The following is a 19,645-nucleotide window of genomic DNA, read 5'->3' as shown; positions in this document are numbered from 1 at the left end:
ATAGAACATGTACCCTTTTCATTCAGGGGTCGTCGTTTTGAGATTCACCTATGTTGTCACGTATATCCATAGTTTCTTCCTCTTCGTTGTTGAGCAGCTTTCCATTGTAAGGATTTACCGCATGGTATTCATCAACTTTTGGTGGATATTTGAGTTTGTTTCTTTTATCACATTGCTGCTGAGAACACACATGTACAAGTGTTCCTTTCTTTTCTCTTGGGTAAATACCTGGTTGTGGAATGACTGGGTCATAGGGTCGATGTTAGTTTAACATTTGAGACCCTGCCAGATAGTTTTCCAAAGTAGGCACACCGTCCTACATACTCACCTGCAGCGTATGAGAGGTCTGGTTCCTCCACATGATGTGGGCTGGCTGGTCTTTTTCATTTTAATTGTACATGTGGTGGGAGAGGGCATGTCTGATGACTCCCTTGGGAGAGAATCACTGAGGCAATACGAACATTTTAAATCTCTTGCTTCATATGGCAAATTGTTTTCCATAAAATTCTTCATTCATTTACCCTCCTAACAAAGACTTCATCTCATTGGCCTTCACATTGTAAAACCCTCCTTCGTCTCCTTGAGAATTCCTGTACTGAAAGGCCCCACGTACTATCCTTCCACGGAGCCAATATGTGTAAAGGGTCTTCGAGGGGTTCTTGATATTATCATGGGCCTCCACTGTGGCCCTGCTTTTCCAGGAATCTCTACATGGGTAAGGACTCTCCTACACCAGGTAGTAGGAATGTGGTGGGGTAGAGAGCCAGAAACACAGATCGTGGGGGGAAAAGGAAAGCATAGTTATGGGCCTCCAGGGCTGACTTCCGTACCATGATCTTTTGCCCAATTACAACACTTGGCGTTCCTTAAAGCCTGATTACAACTACAGCTTTTATTTTTCTCTCAAGCACTACCTCATTATTGGTAATCACTTATGAATGTGTTTATTTTTTTTTTTAATGTTTACTTATTTTGAGAGAGAGAGAGTGAGCAGGGGAGGAACAGAGAGAGAAAGAGACAGAGAATCCCCAGCAGGCTCTGTGCTGTTAGCGCAGAGCCCGACGCGGGGCTCAATCCCAGGAACTGGGCAATCATAACCCGAGCTGAAATCCAAAGCCAGATGCTTCACTGACTGAGCCATCCAGGGGCTCCAATGTTTATTTTTTTATGATCAGTCCATCTAAAATCCTTCGGGGAAATATTTAGCCTGGGGTTAATATTAGAATATAATCTGTAATATCTTTTCCGGTGCTGTGGCTCTCTGGATGCTATTTCTCCTTAACAAAACCAAATGACTATTGCTTCTGTCCATTCAGCAAAGTCTGCCTTTCACAGATGTTAGGGAACTTTATCGTTAATGCAGCCCCCGCACCTTGCCTTGACATTTAGCTTGAGAATTCAGGGATTTATCTTTCCTGTCCAGTTTTCACCCACTATAATTCTTCATAGGGACAGCCTGGCAGTACTTTGAGGTTTGTCTCCTTAGACAAATGGCTCATTCCAACCTAAAAAGGGAGTAGACACGACAGTTCATTTTAAACACTAGCAGACTCACGTGAGGGCCGTGTGCAAGGGGCGAGCCCTTCCTGGCCCACAGGGGGACCTTGATCAGAGGGACACTGATGAAAATTAGAATCTGCCCCTTTGTTGTGGCTGGAGCCCTCCATGTGGCCGGTGGTCCCGGGTGGCCTGAGAGTCAGTCATAGGAGTTCTGAGGGCCTTGTCCTGGGACATAGGGGCTGGTACAAGACAAACTGTTAATAGCTGGATGCAACCATTCTTTTAACTTATGGTTAGAGTTATTTAAATGTCTGGATGATTAAGATCCTCTATAGGCACTGTTAGCAGTTAAGGCCCCTAAAGATAAGAGCTTCTCTCCTCTTCTTCCTCACTACCTTTCCTTTCAAGATGGCCGAATGGCTTACCGTAGGAGAGACTGCCTGGAATTTTAACATCAGTTTTCTCCTGACAGTGGGTCCCCCTACACCAGACATTGCTTTTGTTCTTTTTCCCTCTTCTTACATTATCTTTCTCTCTCACCCTCTTTGGCTTTCTCTTGATTTCCACCTTCCATTAGTGGGGAAACATTTCTACCTGTGAAAATACTGCCCTGAGGATTGCCCTACCCATAGGAATTTTCCAGCTGACCCATCTGCCCTGTGTAGATAGCCAGACCTCAGGGGACACTGTGCATTGTTTTCGGAATCTGCCCATCTTTCTAGGCAGAGCTTCAGACCTGAAATCCTAACCCAGCAGCTAAAACCCACCGAGGCATTTCTCCACCACACCTGTTCTTTCCTGGTCACTTACCAGGTCAATGCAGGTCCCCCTTTGGCATAACTGAACACTAGTGGTTTTCTACTATAATGCCACCACCGTTTAAGTGTTTATGTTCCTTCTGTGTCCTTTTGGATGATGGCAAGAGATGACATTAACTCCATTTAAATAAAGAAGGAAACAGGAGGACATCGAAGTCACCACATCATCTGACTCAGGGGCCACCTGAGGCCTAAATTTGTCAGTTTTCTTTCAATACTTTTCATGAGTCAGTAGACCTTATTGTGTCATTTGAACCAATCTAACCTTTCCCATTGCCCCTCACAGGGCCCTGTTTTCGTTCCTATGCCGAGATTCTCCACATGGACTCACGGAGTTGGGAAAGAATTCCCCTCCCCCAGGTCTTACCCCCCCCCCCCGCCCCATTTTGCCTTCCTGGTGTTCTCCCCAACTGGCTGAAGGGGACGGTCCCTCAGCAGCCACATTCCCCACACAGGTGCCTATGGCCACGAACATGTCCTATGGTTCGTTCCACACGTGACCCCCAACTGTGGAACAGAACCCACCCCCACCAAGCGCTGCTCTGGTGAGCCCCCCTTTCTGGTCGGCTCTGCACCGGGTCTCCGTGTGAAAGTCTGAGAAGGTGCCACTTGCCAAATTCACAGGAAGGTTGCCTACTCTCGGAGAGTGGGTGTGAGGGGAGGCAGGAAGCGGCAGTGGTCCTGAACTAGCGGCCCGAGCGCCCTTGCAGACTGGGGTGAGATCAGGTCTGACCACCGAAGTCAGGCGGACAGACTGCTTCTAGGTGACACGCCCTCCCTCGTGTAGGTAGAGTGAGTCAGAGGCTGAGAGCGCAGCCCAGCCTGACTGTGAGCCAAACTGCGCCCCAAGAGCGGGAAGAGCGGGACAGCCGGGCTGGCCCCTCCCCCACGACAGGGGCAGGGGGTGAATCTCCGTCCCCTGCTCTAGGGCCCCGGGCGGGGCTCTGCCCTGGTTCCAGCCACACCCGGTGAGTCTGCGTGGCTCTGTTTCCAACCAACGGAGACTTGCGTTTGCCCCCCGGGGTGGGTTTGGTCTTCCGGGTTGCAAGCCAGTAGGAAGAAGCCGCTGAACTCCTTGCCAGCCAGTAGGAGGAAGCCACTCGCCCTCACCAGCCATCCTCCGTGAGGAAGGCAGAGTCTGTAGGACGGGGTCAGGGGTGCCTCGCTCCTGGCACCCGGTAAGCAGTCAGCAAATACTGACTCACTGTGCTGAGAAATGGGGTGTCTGCACTGGCACCCCTTGCCATAGAACTCCCCCTCTACTCTCACAGTCACGTTTTCTCAACAGAATGGACCGGAACTCAGAACAGCTCATGGACCCAGAAACGGCAGTGAGGGGCTCAGCACTTTCACAGATGACATCCGGCAGCTGGGGACCCCCTACAGTGGCCAAACTGTGGGTCACGGCCTATGACCTTAAAAAAAAAAAAAAAAAAGTAGTGTTAAAAAGAAAACCACAGGCCCCAAATGGCATCACTTAGGCCAAGCCGACAAATCGGGGCGGATCACCTAACCAAACTGCTATTTCAACATCCCGCAGAAAGGTCAGGAAATGTCTGGTCGCCAAGGAGGTGATCTGTCACACGGGCCCTCGCCATCTCCCAAAGGAAGATGAGGTAAGCCACTTAAGAGGACCCTCTGCCCTTCCCGCTAAGGAAAGGAGACCTTGCCTGGCATAATCCTTTATTTTCTTAAGCTGATAACGTCCTTGCTCCACCTCCTTCCTATAAAAAACTCCTCAGGGCTCCCCTCGACTTGCAAGGTGGGATGCTGCCTGTTGATGTGTTGGTTCTTAAATAAGGCAAAGTAGATCTTCGGATTTACTCGGCTGAATTTTTGTTCTTTCACAGCAGTTTCCACAGAGCTGCTACAGGCCTTGCTGAGTTGGGACAAGCGCCTGGGCTTGAGGCCCCCGAGGCAAAGTGAGGCTGAGGGACTCCAAACCTGGGGCTGAGGTAATTAGGCTGATTGGGGCTCAAGGGCGTGGTGCCTCAGGTTCTGAGAGGCCCTACAAGCCACTCCTGGGAGCAGGACGGGCCTGAAGGATGGTGCCCAGAGATGGCAAACCTCCCCCAGCAAGTGGGGACGTCAGCTGGTTTTGCTGGCCCCGGAGCCTCCCAGAACATGCTTTATGGGCTGGGCCCTGCTCTGTTCTCAGAGTCCTTCCCCCTGCTGGGAGCCGCTGATTGCTTAGTCTGGAAGGGGGGAATGGAGAGCCTGAACTTGACCTCAGCCCCAGCGAACCATGGGGGTTAGGTGGAGGAACCCCAGCTGCACCAGTCAGGTAGACGTAGGTTCTTGGGGGGGATCCACCAAATGGCCTCGCTCCCAGGAGGGAGGGCCCTGACTTCTTCCTGACGATGTTCTCTGCCCACTGTTCTCACTTGCTTCTTACAACGTGGAGATGTCCTACTATCCTGGGTTGACTGAGAGTTTTGCTTCCAATTGCCATGCGTCCTTTCCTTGTGGACAATCTCCGCTCTTACCAACTTACCTCTCTTCCATTATTCAGTGTGCTACATAGCCACCAGATTGGGTGGGTACTGCGTGCCAGACCCTTTAGCAGGCCTGGGGACACAAAGTCCCAGCCTGCCAAGGGCTCGCGCTGGCATTAGGGAAATAAGCCCACGGCAGCATGAGGACCCCTGATCAATTTTGTGATAGTGGCAAGAGGAAAGGACAGCAGACTGCCAAGGGAGATGGGCCGGGGAGGCTTCTCGGCCAGGAGTTGGGACCTGAAAGGTAGCCCGTGGTTTCCCCCAAAGACAGGTGGCACTCATTCCGGGAAGAAGGGAAAAACTCACGGAGGCCCGAGCTTTGAGAAGCACGCTGATCTGGAGAAAGAGCACAGCTGAGGGGCCTCCATTGGGTCATGAAAGGCTCATCCAGTCCCAGAGTTTAGGGGAGCATAGCACACTTTCCCCTCAGCCACCTCCCCACTGCCTCCTCTGGGATAATTAACTAATCCCCGTCCCTCTCTCCTGGATCCGGCTCCACAGGTCCCCTTTCCGGCTTGTCCTTGCTTTGACTTTTAAGCGATGCCGGCCTTCCCATTTTGCCTGGGGTGGGGAGGAAAAGCTGAGTGAGGTCAGCAACTAAATGAAGGAGAAAGCAACCACATCAGGAACCCTAGCAAACATGTTAAACAAAAGCAGGAAGGATGTGTTAAAGGAAAATCTTCACATAGGGAAGTAGGGAGACAAAAATAAAAAAGAGAAAGGGAAAAGCAAACAAACTTAGGCCACCTGTGAAAAACCACTAAGTTAGCTAATGAAATACAGGATGTGACAAAGTAAATTAGAAAAAGCTAGGGAAGTAATCATAGCGAACACTTAAATCGCAGTCCCCGTGTAAGCCCTTTTCTAAGCATAAAACACATATTAACTCATTTAAGCCTCACAGAAACCCTGTGAGTTGAAAACTGTTATCCCCACTTTATAGACAGGGAGACTGAGCCACAGAGAAGGGAAGTAAAGAATGGCTATATGCAATGGAAAAGAATTAGTAGTGTGCACACGACAGAAGTTCACAAAGAATAAGTTTATTTGAGGGGTTTGCGAGAATTCTCGCCTTGTGCTCTTCGTGTTCTCCCTGGAGAGGGTTGCATTAGATGGACTGGCATGCCACCTTGCTTAAGTCCAAGTTTGGGACTCAGACATGGCCTGGGTCAATAGCAGTTCTTTTGACGTGAAAGCCAAAGTGAGTCCTGGGAAAGAAAAAACCTACACACACACAAAACGGGTCCTAGAGGAGAGAGGGGCAGGCCGACTTCCTTCTTATAAGACTAGAGATGGAGTGATCCAGGAAGGAACGTTCTACAACTCAGAAATCAACCTCCGTGCAAACCCATCCCCCCCCACAACCCCAAGCCCTGAGGTTTCCATATCTCAGTTCCTTCTGTATGGGCTCCAGGGTGTCTGGGTGAAAGTGAACAGGGGGGGCAATGGTGCCTGCTGACGGGGGCAGAGACTGTAGCGACCAACAGCCTGGCAGTTCCCAGCAAGGGTGTGACGGCACTGGGTGCACACAGCGTGGTATCTGGATGAAGTTGGCAAGTCCCCACCGGGACTCTGGTACCCAGTAAGAGCTGCTGTGCTGTCTGAAAGCAGTGATGTCACCTGGTAGTTACTGAAGCATCTGGCAGAGCTATGTCCAAACAGAAGAGATGTAAACAAGAGAAAGAATCTTCCAAATAAATGTAGGAACAAACCCCAAAGAGTCAGTGGGTGGGGGGGGGGGGGGGCGGAAATTGTGGCAAGAGTGATAAATACAAATGATAACTGTACATGTGACCTCCAATCAAAAAAAGCAAAATTCAGCTAGCCTTATGGAGAAGTATTTGGGTTGCTTTCATTTCAACTTAGACCTTAGGCAAAGTCTGCATCTAAAAAGAAAAACATGCTCGCAAATAATAATTTTCCTGAGATGAGAAAACAGATCTTAAGTTATTACAGTATTTACTCAAAGAGTTAGTGTTTAAAAAAATGTTTTCTTAGAAATTCATGTTCATTTTTGTGTCCTTAAAGCTTTGCTAATTACCAATGAATCTTTTCCATTTTCTGTTGTTTGGATAATGTTCGTGTTTCTGTGGACAAAATCCAAGACTCAGGAGTACAAAAAGAAGGTTCACGGCATTTAGGTCAAGATTTGCTACTCACCTCTCCCTTCCCTGCCCCCGCACGCCCCCCAGTTTTGATTCATTGTGGTCCTGGAGGCATGACCTTATCTATAATCTGAATGACACTCTGATTTCTGAAAGGGCAGTACTCTGAATGGCAAATAGTAAGATGAAAGTATTGAATCTCTTTAGTCCGTCTGGATCCTAGAGCACTTTATTTTCAAGGGTAGATAGTATACACAACTAACCCCCAGAATGATCACTCCGGTTATACCTAATGCAACAAATACTATTCAACCTTAACAACATAAGAATTTTATACTGTCTGGCTTGTTCTTAATTCTTCCCTAAGGGCCTATTTGGTTTAGCATCAAATATAAGATTAAGAGACTCTAAATTTTAGCTGAACAGCCACTCAAGGGATTTAGATGATCTCTTTACACAACAGTTAGCATGCAGCTGACACTTTCTGCTCTGAGAACACAGCCTTCCACATACGATACACCTCAATTTCCTAATGTTGGTTGTTTCTTTGAAAACCAAATGAAGAAGAGTATTACTATACCCTCAAAAAATCCACCCTATTCGTTGTGGGAAATTTGGGGCAAAACGAATCTCTGTCGTTTTATACTGAATAAAGCAGAAGAAGAGAATGAAGCTTATCCTGACTATATAATCACATGAAAATGTGCGTGTATCTACATATGTGTGCATATATGTGTGTATTTGCATGCAGCTTAAATCTGCGAGGCAGAAATGGAATGGAGAGGTAATAGCTCAACAGGAATTCAGACTTTGGTCTTCTAAGGCTGGTTCCGGGGTCCCCTGCACTACCCTATGCTGTAACCCAAATGGTGATAGAAATTTGCTGGCCAGAGCAGATAGGAGCTGTCAGTCCCACCAGCTGGCTAATAAATGTTTTTGCATAAGTAGTGAATCATAATATGCGCTTTTCTCATGTATTTAGACTTAAGATTCTTTGAATAGTTTTTTTTTTCAACGTTTATTTATTTTTGGGACAGAGAGAGACAGAGCATGAACGGGGGAGGGGCAGAGAGAGAGGGAGACACAGAATCGGAAACAGGCTCCAGGCTCTGAGCCATCAGCCCAGAGCCCGACGCGGGGCTCGAACTCCTGGACCGGGAGATGGTGACCTGGCTGAAGTCGGACGCTTAACCGACTGCGCCACCCAGGAGCCCCTATTTGAATAGTTTTAAAGAGACAACAAGGAGAGAGTAACAGGGAAGGCAGAAGATGGTAATAAAGATAAAAGGAATGAAAAGGAATCTCCGTCCCTCTTTTCTCTCTCTTTTTCTCTCCCTCTCTCTCTCTTTAGAACAGCTGTTCTCCAAAGACATTATAGCACCACATAAGGAGCTGCAAACTTCCAAAATGTATCACTAGGAAGTTACCGACTGGAGAAGAGCTTTGGAAATGAGGTTGGGAATGGAGAATGTAACAGGGAAGGTTCAGGAAGGCAGGGGAGCACCTCTCAGCAGCGCGCCACTTGGCCAGACCTGGCTCAGTTAAAAATGTTTTCATGTCACCGTGCACCAGCAGAGTCACTCTCCTAGACTATTTGCAGATGAGATATCTATTTTAATATTTGACTGTATTGTCTCTGCAGGGTAAATGCAAATATTTGTATACACAAACACATTTAAATGATGGCGATTGATGTGGTTCCATTTTCTAGAATTAATTATTTCCGCATTCATAACGCTTGAGTGCATATCAGATTGCTGGGTGGAGGGAGGAGAGCACAGGGGTGCTGCAGCTCCTCGTGCACAGAGGAGCGAGTTGGCATGGCTATCCCATATGGTTTGCATGTGCACAACTCACGTCAAGTTGTATTTTTAAATGTGAGGGTGTGACTAAGCATTAAAAACTATTTAGACTGCCTTGGAGCTCTTTGATTTCCCAAAGTCTTAAGTTTTCTGCAAAGGGAATTGAAGGAGTAACCTTTGTTCCAACTTAATTTCCTCACAAATGTGTCCTCTCTGCTGCGGGGCAGACCTCTTGCCCTGCCTGGTAAGAAATGCTAATGATATGGCCACAGCAACCAAATAAAAGATTGGGTGCTGCTAGGGAAAGAATATTACTCATAACTCAGTATACATCCTGTCAATTATTCTGCCCTGGTGAATAGTCTGTGACGGGAAACGAGGAAGTGATAAAAGACCTCTCAACCCCATCTCCTTGAAAGGAAGGTGCAGCACTGAGTGATTGCATACCAGGCACCTTGCCCCATATCCCACAGCGTGGGGGCTGGTTTCATCCATCACCCATACCGCTGTGGACAGCCCCTGCTCTGTTATAAAGTATAGGTATAAAAGGATTTGACATTCGGGTCTCAGTCGATAAGTCAAGAGTAGAAAGAGTCCAAAATGAATGTCTTGTCCCAAACCAAAATATTAATTAAAAGTGAGGGGAGAAGCATAATCGTGCAAGCAAAATGGTAGCTTTGCCTAGAAAATACACCTTTTGTCTATTCTCTTTTTTCAGTTTATAAATAACATGATTTCATCAGTGTGTTGTGATTGAAACAGATTTTTTTTTTTCACATTTCTGAGTATGTCAATGGACAGTAAGTAACTTAGGTTTAGAACAGCAGACCCAGAATTGCGGGTACCTGGTGGCCTTGATATTGAAGTTCTCACCCAATGAAGGGACTCCTTCTATAATACTGTGCAGAATGACTCAGATCCAGTTAGTCCTTGAAAATTGCCAGGGTTACGGACAAATCATGACCTAACCAGGCACGCCATTCTATTTTCGAATAGTTCTGATTATTAGAAAAGCTCTCATGGGATAGGATTGGCTAGGGATTAGATACTTTTGAAAGTTTCCATGTCTCTCACCAAGTACCCATGTGCATGAAGCGATAGGTTTGGGAGCTTTGTTTTGACCACAAAGAGGGATGGATAGGGGAGAGAAGAAACTAAAGACTACACAGAGTTTCCTACCTAGCCCTTTGGCCTGGTTGGCGCTCCAATAAGAATAAAGAGTAAGGGCCAGAAAATGAAGAAGGGCTCCATGCACAAGCACGCTACTGTGGAACCCAGCGACCAACTGCGCTTCTCCATGGAGCCCAGCTCTGCTGCAACCCCCCACCCAGGACAGACAGCCTGGGGAGCAGTGCGGGGGAGGAGGGAGGCACCTTCGCATAGACATCGAGCCTCGTATGCGACTCAGTCAGCTGTAGCAAGCGTGTGGCTCCTGCAAGTACCCGTGGAGGCAGCTCATGTGGAAAAGGGCGAGGCAGAGTAGACAGAGAAGAACGTAGCAGATGTCTCTGGGGGCATGCTGTGGACCAGCTGGTTATTGGGAAAGTCCCAGAAGTATTTCGGTTGGGAGGAAGCAGGAAGGAAGCCTGTGGTGCCGAAGTGTGGGCAGAACAGGTTGCCTGTGTTGCCGACGCCGAAGTGTATCCAGGCTGGCGAGCCACAGCAACATTTGGGCCACGCTTATGCGCAGCCACGGCTCCTTCCTATGCAACAGGGGCTAATTTCATTCCTCCTTGTTTCCCCAGCCTGTGAGGATCACACGTGTTACTGACTCTCCGAACAGTTGCGTTAAGCCACAAATGGCTCTGGTCAATAGAAATAATTAATGACTGCTATTTTTCTCACAGTAGAAAGCACATTTGAATCTTCGGCAGGCTGGGCAGTGAGAAGCTGTGGAGTAAGGTTAAAAGCTGTCACTGAAAGGAAGAGTGACCGTGTAATGTATCGCCTAAACCAGGACGCTCTTGAGAGTGAAAGATGGTGTCGTTAGTCATTACGCTGGGACAAGAAATGATAACAGGGTCCGTTTGGATAAATTGGGCCACAAGGATACCCTACCTAAAGGTGATTGGTAAGACATACGCAGGCACTAAAATCAAGTGGTGGTACCCGTATTTCTCAAACAGCCTGGAAGGCAGCCTAAAGAGAGCTCAGCCATCTTGAAGCCTACTTCTGCCCACTGACACCAACCCTCCCCACCACCACCAATAACGCAGGGGTGGGGGATGCAGACTCTTCCAGAAACCTCAAAGAATAATACAGATATTTCTTACAGATATTCTTGAAACGGGGGTTCAGTGCTTCCAAGGAGTGGATTATACACATAGCGAAGCATCCGAAAATTCTTCCTCCCACCTCAGTCTCCCCAAAGTCTGCACGGTGGCTGCCTCCCAGTCACCCCCACCATGTCCTTCCTCCCTCCTCCATACAATTGTCTCACAGCTGTTCACTGTCTCTTTCTCCTCTTGCCCCACAAATCGGTGCTCTTCCCTCCTGCCCACCCCTCCCTGCCACTGAACATGTGCAGCGGAGGAAAGCGGGAGATTGTGAGCACGCATGCGTTAATTTGTGTGCGTTCATCACATCTTTTAGGTCCTCATTACAGTAAAAGTAAAAATTTTTGTTAGGGAAAGAGACGACCCCAGGGTGGGACGTGCTGGGGGAGGTGGAATTCAGATGGAAGGAAGAGAAACACAGGAGCCGGCAATCACTGAGGGCGGGCCTGGGATGGGTGCTTTATTCACACGGTATGAAATGGGCACTTCCTCTCTTGGTTTGTCTGATGCACGAAGGCAGTAGCTGCTATGTGCCAGGTGAGCTGTGAGATGTACGAGCCCATGGAAATTTTAAACCATGTCAGACATTTCACCTACGCTAAGGGTCAAAAGGGTTGTGTGGTTGGAGATTGAAGGGATTGGTGGAGATTATTTGGAGATTGCTGCTGGTGTGTTACAAATTCTACCCATGCCTCTTGTCTCTAGCAGCAGGGGGGCCTCTAAAGCCCACTTAGCAAACTTGTGTCCCAGCCTTAGACAGAGCGGACTTGGATTTGACCCATGGCTGAGGAACGTGAGGTCCAGAAGTACCTGGCTATCTGTTCTGATGGCAGAGTGAAGGAGATTGTCAGGTTGGGGCCTGGCGGCTCAGCCTTTTGGGTAGGCAAAGCATTCCTGAGCGTTTCCCATTGACCTCATCTGGTGAACCCCCAATGAAGAGAAGGAATGAACGCTTGTCTTTGAACCTATTCAAGGGGCCCCTAGGAAAGCACCAGCCTTCAGGAGAGGAGATGCAGAGGCGCTCTCCTCTTTCCACAGGCTCGAGAAGGGAGTGAGCAACCACAAAATAAATTCCATTTGCCCAGGGTGAGGGGACCCTACATGGAAGTTGCCCAAGGCTGGAGAGACCGCGCCCGGCAAACTACGGCCAGAAGGCTGGCTGCCTGTTTCCGGAAATACGTATTTACTAGGACACAGCCAGACACTTTCTTTCACATATTCTCATATCGAGTAGCCATGACTGTATGGCCTGTGAAACCTAATATATTCACTACCTGGCCTTTTACAGAAAATGTTTGCTGATGGCTGGGAAAGATTCTCAACAGACTCTCAGAAATGCCCCATAGGGAAAAGAGTCAGACTTCAACCGTTTTCACACTCAGAGAACGAATGACTGTCTTAGAACTTCCCACTGCTTCTTGCTCTCCCTGCCTCAGCCTGACAGGGTCAGAAAGCCAGAAAGTTCTGTGGCAGGAGAGGCGGAACCGAGCCAGCCCTCCTGTCCCATTGTGAGGGGTCAGCCCTCGGGCTTGGGCATATGCATGGGAGGACTGGACAGTGTGAGAGTTTTTACTCTTAGATTTGAAAGTTTGCTTATTATGGAGGCCTGGGCACTATTCATGACTAATCTTGAGAACACGTTGATGAAAAGTAAATGTGTTTTTCATTCAGAGGCAAGGAAAGACCTTCCACCACTGAACAAATGTGCAGGAACAGTGGGAGGAAAAAAATGAATTTAGCTTTAAGCTAACGCCCTGAGAGTCCAGCCTGTTTAGTATATTTGCTGGTTTCGCATACATGTCTTCAGAGAAGAAAGCCAGGTTCTAGATGGAACTCTCCAACTATTTATTTTTTATTTTATTTATTTATTTTATTCCTCCCCCCCCCCCCCCACACACACTATTTACATTATGCCGGACAGTGCTCTGACTTTCCAGAATTCATTGTTCTCATCTGCAAAGTTAGGGTTGGACCAGCACACCACTGGCCCATACAGATGATAATCTGTGACCCCGGAGCTTGGTGGACATCCTTCAAGATGGATGGTGTCTCTTGGGGACTCTTTTGCAGTGGTGCGCATGACGATTGGTGTAGCAACGGGTAACTTGTACTTAAATGCTGGGGAAATGGTCCACGGCATGTCCCCACCCTCACCTCTAAGGTAGTCCTTGAGTGCTGCCTGACTATCGGAGCCTCTCTCATTACGTGGGGTGAAAGGAGCTGGGGTACAGACGCCTTCACGGAAGGCCTTATGTTTATCTGGCCAGGAAGTAGGCCGTGTGTACTGTTTGCTCTAGCTGTGGTGTCTGAGGTTAAAATTTCCTGAAGTGTCCTTGCTTTTGGGCCTCCTCCCTATTGTCTTGGGGTTAAGGTAAAAACTCCGTAAAACAGGGTCTGAGGTTTGCAGCTCTTTAGCGGCATCCCCCTGTTATGATACAGGAGCCCCCCTGATGTGGTAGTGGGGTGTAGGAGTAGGGGAGGCATTTATAATCCTGTGATTAGGTCTCAGTCTGTCGGGGAGGCAGCTGGAGTGGGTGAGGCTTTGGTAAAATAGTTTCCCTTCGGGCATTCCTTATTAAGGAGAACAGAATGCTCTGGCTATATTTCAAAATACTTACCCTGCCAGAAACACAAGGAGATTTTTCTTCAGTCTTCACAATGAAAACCTGGCAAAGCTCCTGGAGGTCAGATTCATGAAAGTGTGGGGTTCCAGTCTTGGGGGGAGTTTCTGACTCTCAAAGTAAACCGTGACTCTCTATGCCTACGTGTCTGTCTCTCCGGTTTTAGGGCCACCAGTCGGCTTATGAACTCACTTCTCTGATGGGTCTGAGAAGGGTCACTGATCTTCACTTTGCTTGGCTTTTTTCTTGTAAAGACAGGAATGATGAGTTTCAAGCTCTTCACATGTCAGACCAGAAACCAGAAGTCTTCTCACTTGTGCAGGAAAACTGAAATCACAGAGTCTACAATGTTTGGCCAATCAAATGGCCATGTCACGCGCTCCACCAAGCTCAAGCAAATGAAGCAAATTAAGAGTGCAGGGCGATTGCCAAATCTGAGATTCAGAGTGCGCTGGTATAGGGACCCCTGGAATTGTTTTAGAGATTGATTATGATGTTTTGTGTTACAATTCAGTTTGGGAAATTCGGGTATATAAATCTCTAAAGCAATTTTCTGAGTACTGTTTCATGGGGAATTCTTACTCCGAGTCCTTCAAGCAATACCTGACACATATTTTATTTTAAAAATTATAATCACTTTTAGCACTTTAGACTTCACACAGATTTTCACATACATTCTCTCAGGGGTGGGTAGAATCTCAAAGGTGAGTGTCTTTGCCTCAAGCCCTTCAACACTTCCTTACAGCAGCGGGGCCGAGTATGGTTTTGCTGTTCTCTAACAGATACTTGTGGAGGACCCGCATCCACAAACCTAAATTCATGTACACTGGGAACGTATCCATTTCGTTAACTTAAAGAAATTCTGATTCAGGCTTTCCGTTCTGAGGGGACGAGTAGAAAATTCCATTTCTATCGTTCCAAGTGCCCCTCTCTCCTCTCTGGGGCACAAAGAGCCCAGAAGGCCTAAATGGTACTGAGAAGGGAGAGGAACCCACCTGGTGTTTTCAGCCCATCCTGGCTGCCCCTGATCACACGTTTCTCTGAGCCTGCGAGCCCTAGACATGAACGCTCTCAGTTCAAACTAAGCTGCTTCTTGCTTTGCCACTAAGCATAGGTGTCTGGTTATACCACACGGATTTGCCCCCGAGGCACTGCCAATGTGAGAGTGTGGGTCTCCAATACATTTGTACCTTATAATCTCACTACAGAAGGAATGGGAAAGAAGGAAGGAAGGGAGGGAGGGAGGAGAGAAACAACCATAATAACAGAGAGACTTTCTTCCCTCCCTGGGACACAGACTATTGTGTCTTCAGTGAGCTCCAACTCTTGTAAAAGACAAGTGGAGACATTGCCCTCCATTAGCTCCTACTTTCTGCCCTGCCAAAGGCGTCTGAGGCAAGGGTCAGTGTCTGGAAGCTAAGAACACCAGAGGGAAACGTGAAGAAGAAACGCATTTTAATCTTTCAGTGAATTATCCTGCCACACATCCTTCAGCTAAGAAACCAAAACCCACCCACAATAATTTCTTGACACCCGAAAATCCTTTCCTTCATTTCCTAGATCTGAAAATTAAATATCGAAGGCATGTGACAGAGTGGCACAATACAAACGAGTCTGTGGAGCGAGACCGACACTCAGAGAAAGGTCAGTGGATTCCCTCTGAGCAAAGTCATCCAAAGGCAATCATGTCACAATGCGTGATTCAAGAATGTGGGAAGAATGAAATAAACATTGCCCTGACATTCAGACAGAGCTGTACACATAGAGTTTTAACAGGTTAAGATGACACAATGAGCTTGATCTGAGGTAGACCAAGCTGAGGTAGATTCTGACAGAAAGTTAGAGCACCGAGAACAAACGAGAAAGAAATGAGGTAAGGCATGAAGAGGAAGGAATGAAACCTTACGTGTATCTCAAATAATTCTGTATTAATGAAAGTTTTGATATTATGCTTTAGTTGCCATTGAGCTTTTGTAGGAGTTAAAAAAAAAGTCTCCTTCCTCAAGGGAGCGGCAGGTCTAGACAGAGGATACTTTTCATGACCTAAAGTATACTTCAAATGATCTTACCTTGAGTGTAATTTCAAAGTTACGTAATATCTATCACAGTCACTTATCAGTGATCAATAGACCAGTGTCCTGTAAGATGTAGAGATGTTTATGTTTTTAGGTTACTGACATGTACCTGCCTTTTCTTTTCATGTCTTCATTTCTGTGTTTGGCAAGCATTCATTAGTAAGTATAATTATTAAATTATTCAGTAGCCCAGAAATTCACTGAAGCATGTGATTCTCATTTTATATTTCCACTAGAGAACAGCTCCTGAATTCTTGCCACTGGATGTGACAAAAATTCAGTCAGAGCAAAAATCTACCTTAGAATGCTTCAGGGTATCAGGAGAGGCTAGAAGCAGCGTGTGAGGGTGAGGCAATTCATTTCAGACACTGAAATCATTCATATGGTGGGGTAAGGCCCTGGGTAGTGTTAGATTTCCTTGAGCAAGGCAACAAGTGCGCACACACACACACACACACGCGCGTACACACACGCAGAAGACCAGTTCCATTTCTGGAAATAAGGCAGACAAGATATTCACATTAGTCTCTTTAAATATAACTCATCTAAAAATGCTAGATGTATATTTGTATCAACATATGTGTATGGATAGATAGGTCATTGATAGATGTATATTACATGACTTAGCTGGTCGAAGTAAGGAAATTCTTTAGTGTCCAGAAATGAAGAGAAATCTTGAATCCACGGGACATGCACTGGCATTGGAGTTTTCTCTGGAGGCATGCTGGTGGCCTGGTGACAGACAGCCTGAAATTTAACGGTCCACATATAGGGATTGGGAGACAAAGCCCAGAGCCTGAACATTGCGAGAGATCACTAATGAGACCCCTTTCATAAAACTACATTTCCACGAGTGGCATCATCAGTCTGAACCAAAAACTTGTTTGGAGAGGAAGACATTGAGCAGAATTGCTTATATTGGTTTTGCAGCGGGACTAGAAGAAAGTAGGAAAGTGCTCTTTGTGAACATTTCTAACCTCAAGACCATATTAACAAGTATTTAAGACCAGAATTTCTACTATTTGTGTGGTCTGAAAAACCATACGTTTACATTTAACGTGGTCTGAGCTGGTAGAGACCTTAAGGAAGTGGTGTTCCCGGACCGCTGGCAGAAAGTTCACCCTGGAAAACCAGAAGGAGGAAGGAGGAAGGAGGATGAGGCTGTTACAAGGAAGATTCAGCAGAAACAGGAAACCGTAGAGTCAGAGATGCAAAGATGATAGATATTGGAATTGTCAAAGAATATAAAATCAGTATGTTTAATATGCTTGGGGGAAAAAAGGCAAATAGAAAGAGTAACAATGTAGTAAGAGATTATGAAGATCGATCAGATTGATTTGAAAAAGAACCAAATGGGTACGTTAAGACAAAAAACTGGGGACGCCTGGGTGGCTCAGTCGGTTGAGCGTCCGACTTCGGCTCAGGTCATGATCTCACAGTTTGTGAGTTGGAGCCCCGTGTCGGGCTCTGTGCTGACAGCTCGGAGCCCGGAGCCTGCTTCGGATTCTGTGTCTCCCTCTCTCTCTGCCCCTCCCCCACTTGTGCTCTGTCTCTCAAAAATAAATAAGTGTAAAAAAAAAACAAACCGAAAAACTGGAAAATGGAAACTTGATGACTGGATACCTAGTCAATTATGGGGAAATAGAGCTGGTAAAATTTCCCAGATGACAGCATGGACAAACATGGGAATGGAAAATCTGAGCGATGAAGAGATGTGGATAGTGGAGCAAAATCAGCCAATGTGAAAATACATTTAATGCTTCCTGGGCGCCTGGGTGGCTCTGTCGGTTAAGAGTCCGACTTTGGCTCAGGTCACGATCTCACCGTTTATGAGTTCGAGATCCACATTGGACTCTGTGCTGACAACTCAGAACCTGGAGCCTGTTTTGGATTCTGTCTCCCTCTCTCTCTCTCTCTCTGCCTCTCCCCTGCCAGTACTCTGTCTCTCTCTCCAAAAAATAAATAAACATTAAAATTTTTTTTTAAAAATACATCTAATGCTTTCTAAAGGTGAAATGAGAGAGAGGAGGAAAGAAGCATTTGGAAAGATAATAATTGGGAATTTTCTAGGGCTGATGGAAGAAACCATGTCCTGGGGTTCTGGAAACCCAACCAACCCCAAGCAGAGTAAATAAAAAGAAATTCAACACTAAGGCATATAATAAAATTGCAGACTGCTACAGATAAAGAAAGACTGTCTTCAAAATAGCCAAAGGGAGAGAGAGCTTGCCCATTAATTGGCTAACTACATAATATATCACTCAAATCAGGATGCTTTTGAGAAGGAAAGGCGATGCTATCCCAACAGAGACCAGGACCACAGGTGTAATCTGGGTCTGCACCACATAAATGAGAGCACCTGGTCACCAAATCTGTAAAAGAAGAACGATTCAATTGACTGCAAGGACAAGGAGAGCCAGGAAGACAATGGATAAGATCTTCAGAGTGCTGAAAAAAAGTATTCAACTAGAATTGCATATCAGCAAAATCTCTTTTAAAAATAAGGGTTAAAAAACAAAGACATGTTTAGGTAAGTGAAAACTGAGAGGTCATGATCAACAGATGTCTCTAAAGTAACTTCCTTGTAAGAGAAGGAAAATGAGCCCAGAAAGAGTCTGAGATGCAAAACAGTCAACAAAGAAAGTTTAAACTAACATTGGCTGACAAAAGTAATAGCAATAATAATGCCTAGTGTATAAGGCTACGAAAATAAGATAGATCTAAATTTCTGTACAAAAATAGCATAAAAGTCTGGAGGAGAGGTAAATTTTTTAAAAAGCTAAGTAAGACTATTAATATTTTTGGAGGAGGGTAAAGCTATTGGTTAATTTTACATTTTGTTAAGTTAAATATCCATGTGATATTTTCTGAGTCACTAATAAAAAATGGAAGGAGTGTATTTCTTAGGAAATTCTAGAAAGACAATATTAGGGAATGGAACAAAAAAAACATAATCCAAAAGAGTAAGAAAAGCATTAAAAAGAGATAAACCGGGGCGCCTGGGTGGCTCAGTCGGTTGAGCGTCCGACTTCGGCTCAGGTCATGATCTCGTGGTCCGGGAGTTCGAGCCCCGCGTCGGGCTCTGGGCTGATGGCTCGGAGCCTGGAGCCTGTTTCCGATTCCGTGTCTCCCTCTCTCTCTGCCCCTCCCCCATTCATGCTCTGTCTCTCTCTGTCTCAAAAATAAATAAACTTAAAAAAAAAAAAGAGAGTAGATGAGTACCAGAAAAAACCCCATATAATGAAGAAAAAAGGAAACACTCTTCCTTTCCTGTTTCTTTACAGTTTTTACTGAACATTGTCGTTCCTCATTTTCCTTTCTTACTTTTATTGGTTTGCTTATGTTGCTAGGTATTCCATTTTCATCTTTTTAATTCAGAAGTTTTACCATCATGTGCTCACTCAACTAATGGCCTGGCCTTTTCCAGTTCTATAAATCATATCAAGTACCTCTACTGCTCTCTTATTTCAAAGTTATTTCTCCCACTGAGACCCACTATATCCTTCCTGATTTCCTCTTTCTGATTTCTCCATGTTTTGCTCAAACCATAATGGAATGAAATCGTTAGAATTCTTTTTTTTCCCCTCCTTTTCTCCTCCTTCCAGGCATCTCTCACCCCCTAATTAAATCCTGGAATGTTTTTGCTTCCCCTTGTGCTCTTATTTCTGAGGTTTTGCTGAAATAGTTGGACACAGAATTTCATTTCACATTTGTTTGTGTGTTTGTCTTCGGGGTCCATGTGCAGGATTTACATTATATGTTATATCCTTATCCATTAATATTTAATGACATATTTCTAAAACCAATGCATTTTTCATCTCTAATTGTTTCCTGCCTTCCCTTTCCCCATCTTGAGGTCTCTGTTCCAGTTCATTGGTCTTTGGAAAGGTCTTTTTCTCAAGTATTTATCTCAGATGGGCCACTCTGTGATTTATGCTCTGAATCCATGC

At 46.0% G+C, this 19,645-nt stretch overlaps 1 long non-coding RNA gene across 1 annotated transcript in view; it reads left to right on the top strand.

The window, feature by feature from the left end:
* The first annotated feature begins 3,815 nt into the window (after nucleotides 1-3,815).
* The window catches only part of LOC121039764 (uncharacterized), a 39,863-nt gene continuing 24,033 nt past the window's right edge, over nucleotides 3,816-19,645 (top strand). Inside the window, exons 1-2 of the long non-coding RNA XR_005794975.1 lie at nucleotides 3,816-3,934; nucleotides 15,181-15,264. This is a non-coding gene — a long non-coding RNA (uncharacterized LOC121039764). The remainder of the gene's footprint in view (nucleotides 3,935-15,180; nucleotides 15,265-19,645) is intronic.

Source organism: Herpailurus yagouaroundi, unplaced genomic scaffold (assembly GCF_014898765.1).
Source record: "Herpailurus yagouaroundi ecotype Mexico unplaced genomic scaffold, PumYag 181, whole genome shotgun sequence".
NCBI lineage: Eukaryota > Metazoa > Chordata > Mammalia > Carnivora > Felidae > Herpailurus > Herpailurus yagouaroundi.
The sequence above is the reverse complement of the archived record's forward strand: the minus strand, read 5'-3'. Positions and strand labels throughout refer to the sequence as shown.